Source organism: Equus przewalskii, chromosome 13, assembly GCF_037783145.1.
Source record: "Equus przewalskii isolate Varuska chromosome 13, EquPr2, whole genome shotgun sequence".
In the NCBI taxonomy this organism is placed as follows: Eukaryota; Metazoa; Chordata; class Mammalia; order Perissodactyla; family Equidae; genus Equus; species Equus przewalskii.
This window is the reverse complement of record NC_091843.1, coordinates 45,197,379-45,205,970: the sequence shown is the minus strand read 5'-3', so window position 1 is coordinate 45,205,970 and position 8,592 is coordinate 45,197,379. Positions and strand designations below refer to the sequence as shown.

General features: G+C 38.4%; 1 long non-coding RNA gene across 1 annotated transcript; it reads right to left on the bottom strand.

Annotated features, from left to right (window-relative positions):
• Positions 1-5,022: 5,022 nt before the first annotated feature.
• Positions 5,023-7,330, bottom strand: LOC139075394 (uncharacterized). The gene is made up of 2 exons (XR_011525769.1): positions 7,228-7,330; positions 5,023-5,958 (listed from the first exon to the last, which is right to left on the bottom strand). It is a non-coding gene; the product is annotated as an uncharacterized lncRNA (long non-coding RNA).
• Positions 7,331-8,592: the final 1,262 nt, after the last annotated feature.

The following is an 8,592-nucleotide window of genomic DNA, read 5'->3' as shown; positions in this document are numbered from 1 at the left end:
CCAATTACTACCTAGTGTAAAAGGTGCTGTGACAGGGGAAGCATGGGATACTTTGGAAACACAAGGAGGGACATGAATTGGGGAGGATGTCTCCTCTGTAAAATGGAGTCTTTGTACTAAGTAAACTCAGAGGCCCCTCCCAGTAACCCAGGATACTCTGTATAATTAAGGGAGGAGTCTCAGGAAGGGTAGTCACACCCCTTTTCCTCTAGTTAGTATTTGCAGAAATTTGGGGACTCTTTCTGACATTATCACTGTATACTTTTAGCATCTTCTTTTTAACCAAGGATGGATATTTTATTCACCCTGTCTTTAGGCAATCTTTCCACATGAAGAGCCCCTGCATCATTATCACTTTGTGTTCCAGTAAAAAATGCCAGGGGCTAGCCCTGTGGCTGAGTGATTAAGTTTGTGCGCTCTGCTTTGGTGGCCCAGGGTTTCCCGGGTTCGGATCCTGGGCGTGGACATGGCACCGCTCATCAAGCCATGCTGAGGCAGCGCCCCACATAGCACAACCAGAAGGACCTACAACTGGAATATACAACTATGTACTGGGGAGCTTTGGGGAGAGGAAGAAGAAAAAAAGAAAAGAAAGAAGATTGGCAACAGATGTTAGCTCAGGTGCCAATCTTTAAAAATGAAAAAAAGATTGATCTAGCTCAGTTTGGAGAACAGATAGATTCTATTTAAAAAAAAAAAAAAAAAGCCAAGGTCTGGGTTCCTCCCCAGACCTACTGATTCTGACTCTCAGGTGTTGCAGCCTCCAACTATGACTCTTTAACTAGGTTCCTAGGGTATATCCCAGAACTTACACTGTGCTGAGAAACTACCTCATAGTAGGAACTCATAAAATAAAGCCCTTTGGATGGTCAGAAATTCAACCTTACCAGCTTCAAGAGTGGTGGTGTATAGTATGCCATTATTTTCATTTAAGAATGAGTATCTTTGTTGTTAAAGTGGTTCCATTTTAAACTAGCTTCTCTGTCAAAAGGAGAACTAGTAGGGGCCAACCTATGGCTAAGTGGTTAAAGTCCTGTGTGCTCCACTCCGTTGGCCCAGGTGTGGACCTACTCCACTCATCAGCCATGCTGTGGAGGCATCCCACATACAAAGTAAAGGAAGATTGGCACAGATGTTAGCTCAAGGTTAATCTTCCTCAAGCAAAAAAAGGGGAGGATTGGCAATGGATGTTAGCTCAGGGCAAATCTTCCTCACCGAAAAAAAAGAGAGAGAGCTACTAATTGATTTAATACTTCCACTGACAAAAGTTCTTGTTGACCTGAAGCTTAGACCTAGGTTTTTCAACATTAATCTCAAAAAGTCTTGTCCATATGGAGAGATATATTAGGCTTCTCTTGAGAAAAGCTGGAATGTTGTTACTTTACATCATGTAACTTTTCCATTTTGGAAGGCAATTTTAGAGAGGCAAAGGTCATGTATGCAGCTTTTATCAGCAGACTCAAGAGGCTCTCCTTAAGTATTTGCAAAACATTAGAAGATCTGGAACTCTTGATGACAGCCCTTCAGTTACCCCAGGATTCAAATTCAGGAAACGGGTACTTTGCAAGATTAAGCCATCAGGATTCGTTATGGTCCCAATGACACCAGCAAATAATGATTACTCTTTGCTTAATGTGAGTTAATTATGGTCAATGCCTTTTCTATACATGGTCATATGATCCTTATAAGAATACTGAAAAATAAATATATTAAACTTATTTGAGAAATGAGGGAAAGGCCCAGAAAAGTTAAATGATTTGCTTAAAGCAACACAGCTCTTAACAGAGCCAAAAATATCACTTCAGTCCCTTGGTATCGGTTCCATCCCATGTGACTTGCTCTTTGAATAAGTCACACAACCTTGAGAATAACTTCTTGCACAATGAAGGTTTGTCACATGGTTAAAAGGAATGAGGCGTTAAAAGTTTATCTTGGTGTGGCATATTAAAGATGGCCACCAATTCTTTGCTATTCCTCCCATGAGGAGGTACAGTGTATTCTTTCACTACATTTGATTCTGGTCTGGCCTTTGTGGCTTTCTTAACCAACAGATGAAGTAGAATCCCCATTCCAAGGCAAGGTTGTGGCTTCCACCTGACCTGTGGAACATGCGCTCTCAGAGCCTTGAGCCACCATATAAGAAGTCAGACTACTCTGAAGAGACCATGTGGAGATATCCTGAGACTGATTATAGAGGGAGAAATGCTCAGCTGAGCCCAGCCATCCCCACCAAAGTGGCATCTTACATTCTCCAGATCTACCCTGCTATTAGTAGATGCCAAATGGAGCAAAAGAGTCAACGGTCAGGTCCTGCTTGGATTGCTATCCCACAAAGTCACAAAACATAATAAAATGGTTGTTTTTATAGCCACTAAGTTTTGGGGTCGTTTGTTAAATGGTAATAGATAACCAGAACACTATTGAAAACACTAAAAGAAACACTAAAGGAAGTGCTATTGAACTAAGTATTAAACACTCGGTAAAATCTCCAGCTGCAGTGTTCATCTAAATAGCCATTGTTTCTATCCCCAAATGACCTCTGCTCTTTAGGCTTAAGAGTCTCAGTGAACTCTAGGCTTTTTTGAACTGGTAGTCAGTTAACTATAGGTGTTTGGGGAGAAGAGTAAACTGTGTATCCCTTGATGCTCTCTACCACTGGTTGGTCATCATTCCACGGCTGTCCTTCAGACCTCATACTGTCTGCATCATGTTCTCCTCTTAGTCTTTGACGGTCTTCCCGGAAACTCTCCCCACTTTCTCAGTGACTTCAAAATCTGCTTCTAAATTTTCCTTTCTATTCCTTCCATTGTTGTTATCATCAATGACTTCAATACCCAGATTCTTGACCCTTCTGACACCTGCTCTTATGGTTATCTAACCTCCTTAATTCTACTTAATTTATCCCCACTTGTCGTTACCCCTTCACTGGTATGTTTGTCTTTGACCTAGTCATTCTTGGGAAGTATTCAATCTCATCTCCAATTTCACTCTCTGATCACAATTTCCTTTCTCACACTGCTAAAATATAGGAATTCTCCAAAGTTTGCCCTTAGGTTTTCTCTTCTCTTTACATTATTTCTAATCTAATTTATTCCTGATTGCCTTGATGTTGATGACCCAGGTCAAGAAATCTCATATCATGTTAAAAATTACATGTACCTGTAGTGAAACCCTTTATATTCAACATAACATGAATTTTACTTTTCTTTCTTTTTCCTAACATCCCTGTTTCTGTAAATTTCACAGCCAGTTTTCTAAAGATTGGACTCTAATCCTCGGGCCATCTAAACTCTTTCCTTCCTGGATCTGAGCTCTTCGGCCTCATCTGATTTCCTTTTCCGTATTCTTTTCACCCCTCCAGTCATACTGTACTTCCCTCAGTTTCTTGAATAGATCTCAGTCTTTCCCAACTCTGGTCCCTCTCGCATGCAACTCCTTTTCTTTCCTAGACTATTCTTCTCTCTGTCTTTGCCTAGCTTCCTCCTGTTCACCTTCTGTATCTGTGGCTGTCATTGTCACTTATCTCCCTCACAGCCCTTTTGCTCTTCCTTTTTGCTAACAGAACCCTCCCTCCAATTTTATTCAGATACTGGTCACAGGTGGACTTCATGAGCTCTTCTCCATGTGCAAAGCTGAATGTTTATTAATAACAAGTCCATAGTAGTAATTTCATTTTTCTCACCAGTGGTTGGTTTGGATATCAGCACATGAATGATGTATATCAATCAGGGTATATTCAGGAGACAAAACCCATATAAGTTATTTTAACCGAAAGATCTAATATACTGATTACTAGATATTGGAGAACTGGAAAGGCTAAAATGTAATATTCAGGGGTCATTTAGAAAATAACTGCAGGAGGAAGCAAAGAGAAAGAGTTGCAACTATTAGAAGTACAGAGATGGGGCTCCATGGAGCTGGGCCCCAGACATCTGCAAAGTAGACTCTGGCCAGCTGGCAGTAGTGTCTCTGAAAGAGTGTAAGGAGGTTCGTTCTGGTAATGTAGCAAATCAACAAACTGAAATTATTTTGCTGGCCCTCCAGGAACAAACAATAAAGAAACATTGTTGGGCTTACCCTGACAAGAACGGAAAGCAAAGAGGAAGGCAAAAACTCCTTCTCTCTCCTCCAGCCTCACAGTCTCGTTCTAGCACCCTCCACTGGCAGAGCATAACAGGTAGGAGAACTTGTTTCCAAGCATGTCCAACGCATATGCATTTTCCTGTTATGCATTTTTTTATGCCATTCCTTTGGATTGCCCCATACACAGACTCCTCTCATAACTTCATAATCCTCTCCATTCTACGTAGTCCAGCTCATGACCTACTATGTCTATTATACTTTCCAATTTAATGTGACTTTTTCCTTCTCTGATTTGCATGCCTCTCTTGAGATGTTTATTTTCTGCCTCCTGTTATAGAGAGTTATGTCCATGCCTTGACTCAGACATTAAAAGCATGGATTTGGAATCAGACAGAACAGGGTTTAAATCCTAGGTCCATTACTTGTACTGCCTCTGTGTCCTTGGATAAGTTATTCAAACTCTCTTAAGTCTCAGATTCCACATATATTAATTTAGAAGCACGAGGTTCTTGCACAATCTCTGCTCAATAAAACTCCTTTACTGAATAAGGTTAAAAAAGATCTCTGCGTATTTTAGTGGTGTCTCAGTACTACAACATATCTAAATGTTAATTGTTTTGCATAATATCGTTATCTGTTAGTAATCAAAGTATAGGCATGTCACTGGAAAGACTGCTCTGCAAATTTGGTGAATTAATATGGAAATAGAGTATATTCTCTTCTTACTTGAAGAGTTAATACTACTAGATTCCTCTTGATTCTTTTGCAGAATGACAGACTGAAACAAATGGCTCATTTCAAGGATGATAGACTATTGAGGTTCTAGCCATTGAGAGTTTCTCTACAAAATTTGGGATACATTTTCACCAGTAGAAGTCAAAACCCTATCATCTATAGCTTTAGAAATTATAAATAACTCATAAAAAGGTTTAACATAAGTTACAAGAGAACATAATTTATTGCTGCGTTTTGTTTATAACACATACACCTAGAAGACTATTAGGAGAAAATACAGAATTCTGATAATGTTGAATTTGGGGGATCCAAAGAAATCCCATGGATTTGTTGGCTAATCTTTTGTCCTTTCAGAAATTTGCTATTAATCATGAGAAATAGAATTTTCCTAACGTTTCTGCAGCTGTTTCAGATTGGAATTGGTGCTGTCCTGCCAAAGTCTGGCTCTGTAAGAGCCTACTGCATTTAACAACAATGAAAAGGAGAGGAGGAAAATATCACCAACCTGGACGTGGGCCAGACTGAACAGGAATTAAATTCCTGCTGTTTTATTCTTGTTATGGACAGAAAATGGTCTAGGTAAAATAATGAAAGTTTTGCATAGTCTAAAGGGAATTTAATTTGCCTAAAAGCCTAAGCTGTTTCTAAAGTATGGTGAGGTGGGGTGAGGGGTTAAGGTAAAGGAGCGTTTCTGGGATAGATTGGAAAGAGAAGGATGTCAAATATTGAAACCTAAATTTTATATGCATAGTTTAATGGGTCTTTGAAAGCAAAGCTTAAGTTTCCCTGCTATGCTTTAGAGTTTTTCAAGAGTGAATTGCATCTTTCCTAAAAGCAGGTTTAACCTCTAGTAATAAGGATATAATCTAATCTCCTGCAAGGACTATATTAGGAAAATAAAGGTCGTATTATTCCACATGGTTTGAAAGTGAATGGAAATTCTACCCCCAGCTTCATCAAGATTGGCTTAACCACCAATGTAAATTACTCTTATTTGGTTATTGATGTCATATGCTAATGCTTTTTGAAGCAAGAACAGACAACCAGTTCAACATTTGTGTGAAGCAGACATGGGCCTCAGCGCTGTTACAAGCTTGGTGATCTTGGCATATTTCCTTCATTCCTCAACCTCGATGTCCTCTGTAAAGAGACAAAAATGCATAGATTGTAGAGTTGTGAGAGCCCTGTAAAGTGCCTAATACAATTCCTATAGCACAGAGGACACACTCAGTAAGTGATAACTAGTACTGTTGTTATATTTGTCTAGTGTTCAGGTCTGAATTATAGATCCTAAAGAGACTTTGATTAAAATGTAATAACATATTTCTACTATATCTAAAATGGCAGAAGCTTACAGCATACTTCTCATTGGAAGAGTTAAACTATAAAAGATTTTCACCTGCTTCCAGTCTGCATTCACCCATAATTCTGAGTTGCCATCACTGAAGTTGTTTCTATTGTCCCTGTCAAGTCAGCACAGGGACAGCAAGGTGGACTCCTCCTTAGGCCTCACATACTCTTAATATTGTTATGGAGGAAACAACGAAAAATGACCAGGACCAGCTTGGTATTCTTAGGAGGAGGCAAAACTATTAGACAAAAAAGGTTTTCTGAATGTGATCTTTATTTTGAAACTGCGCTGGAAATTACAGAGCTTGCCTCTTCTATTCCGTGAGCCCCCTGAAGTTAATTGAAGCTAAATTACATAGTGCAAACTTAGACCAGGAGACTCCTGGGAAATGTTCCCCTCTGTCTGTAATGTATTATTCTACATGCCAACTATGAGACTTGCAGAAGTGAATAATTAAAGTTCAGCTGGGTCGTAAGTAAGGGAACATGATATAATTAATTCTCTACAATTTAAAACAAGTCATCTTTCCTTTGCCTTCTTTTTTCAGGTCCGATGAGGAATAGTTAGGAACAAACGGGGTGGGAGGGCAGTGTGGGGAATCCCAATTCTTTGTAAATACAATGATTCTTGTTTTCTATTCTGATTCATGTATGCACCCAAAGAAATAAAGGCCAAGAGGCAATTTCATTTTATGATTGAAGAACTAAAGATTGTTAACGGTCTTTCCACAGTATTCTAATATTGCTTCCTTGTACACTTCTTTTTACTTGATCATAATTATTCATTCTTACCAGAAAGAACTTTTAATCAAATCAGAGTAATTTTTCTCACCCTTTTTTCACCTCCCTCTCTCTAATCTCATGGTTCACCGAAAAAATGGATAAATAAGTTCCTAAGAGCCCACACCCAGGGCCTTTTGATGATACAGAGGGAATCCAGATGTTTACCCTGCCCCCTACCTCCTATAAAAGATTTCATGGAATTTGTTGCTGGTCATAATATAACCACTAAAAGAAAGGAAACATACATTTACAGACTATATTAAATTAATTTTCTACCTTTTGTTTTGAATAGCAGATGAAACACATATCTTTCAGTGAAGGCTTGTTACCTCTCCTGACTAGATTCTTTATGTTCTCATAGGTGCACTATCTCAATTATGATGTCATTTACGAATGACTTATATTTGAGACCATTTCTTTCCAAGTCTATAGTTTCGTGCCTCTAACTAGTCATATGGACACGTTGCTGTGTTCTGCTGCCCTTTTAGAGGAAGGTAGATGCTGGGATGGTCACCAGCATAAGAGCATAGATGGTAGGATGCAGCATCGTTTGATGTGACTTAATTTAACTCTGTGGAAATTATTTTTTTCTTGACTAATTTCAGACAATTATGTCTCAGAGTTGCAACAAGCTACCTATCCTAGCATTTTTCTAACTTTAAAACATGTATTTTTAAAATTCACTTATGACATATGCTTGTGGTAATGAATAAGAGCACTAATAAAACATTCAATTATTCTCCAGCACCGTGAACTGTTTCCTCATCTGACCCTACCCTCACTGGAATGTAACTGAATGAACAAGTGGATCTTACCTTATATTTGTAAAGTTAAACAACAATAGGAAGTTTTAAAGATGAAATTCTTATTACTATCTCCATGGTAAAGCACCCAGACTCCAACCCGTAGAAATTCAAGCCCAATAAAAAAAAAAAAAAAAGAATGAGTAAGCTCTAAAGAGTCCCAGAAAATAAAGAGGATGGGATAGAGAGACAACCCCCAAAGCAGGACACTCCTACATTGGCAGAGGAATTTGAACAAGAAAGTCAATAAAGTATATTAGTTCAGTAACTGATTTCGGGAGACAAGTCACTCAGAACCTCTGTTTTATGGGTGAATGAAATTCTGAAATTCGAGATAGGTCTTCACGAATTTCAGGGTAGCAACTAAGAAATAAAATCACAGCTGGGACCCTTACTTAAAAAAAAGTCTGGATTATTTAGTGGGTTAATAATGGTAGCGATTTTTAAGATAAATCTTTTAGAAATGTAAGGTTGGTTTAAATTTTATATGTTTGCCTAACTGACTATGGAAACTTAATCTATGGTATTCTATTTGCAGAGGAAAAAGAAGAAGAAAAATTAAAAGAATGTATAAACTATCCAAGGTAAAACAAAATCTCTGTCCAAGTTTTTCTGAAAATATAGGTTTTGTTTGAAGAATAAAAGGTTTCAATTATTACACTCTGGCTCTGCCAAGAGAGCAAACACAAGCAGACAGTTGAATTTATGAGACTGTCAGTGTCGTTTTACCTAAAACAGAACTTCCCTCCCATATCTATTCTCACCCTCTGAGATATGGGATTAAGATGCTATTCTCACATTCTGGGATAAGGGATTAATAGTTCTCCACTGTTATTTC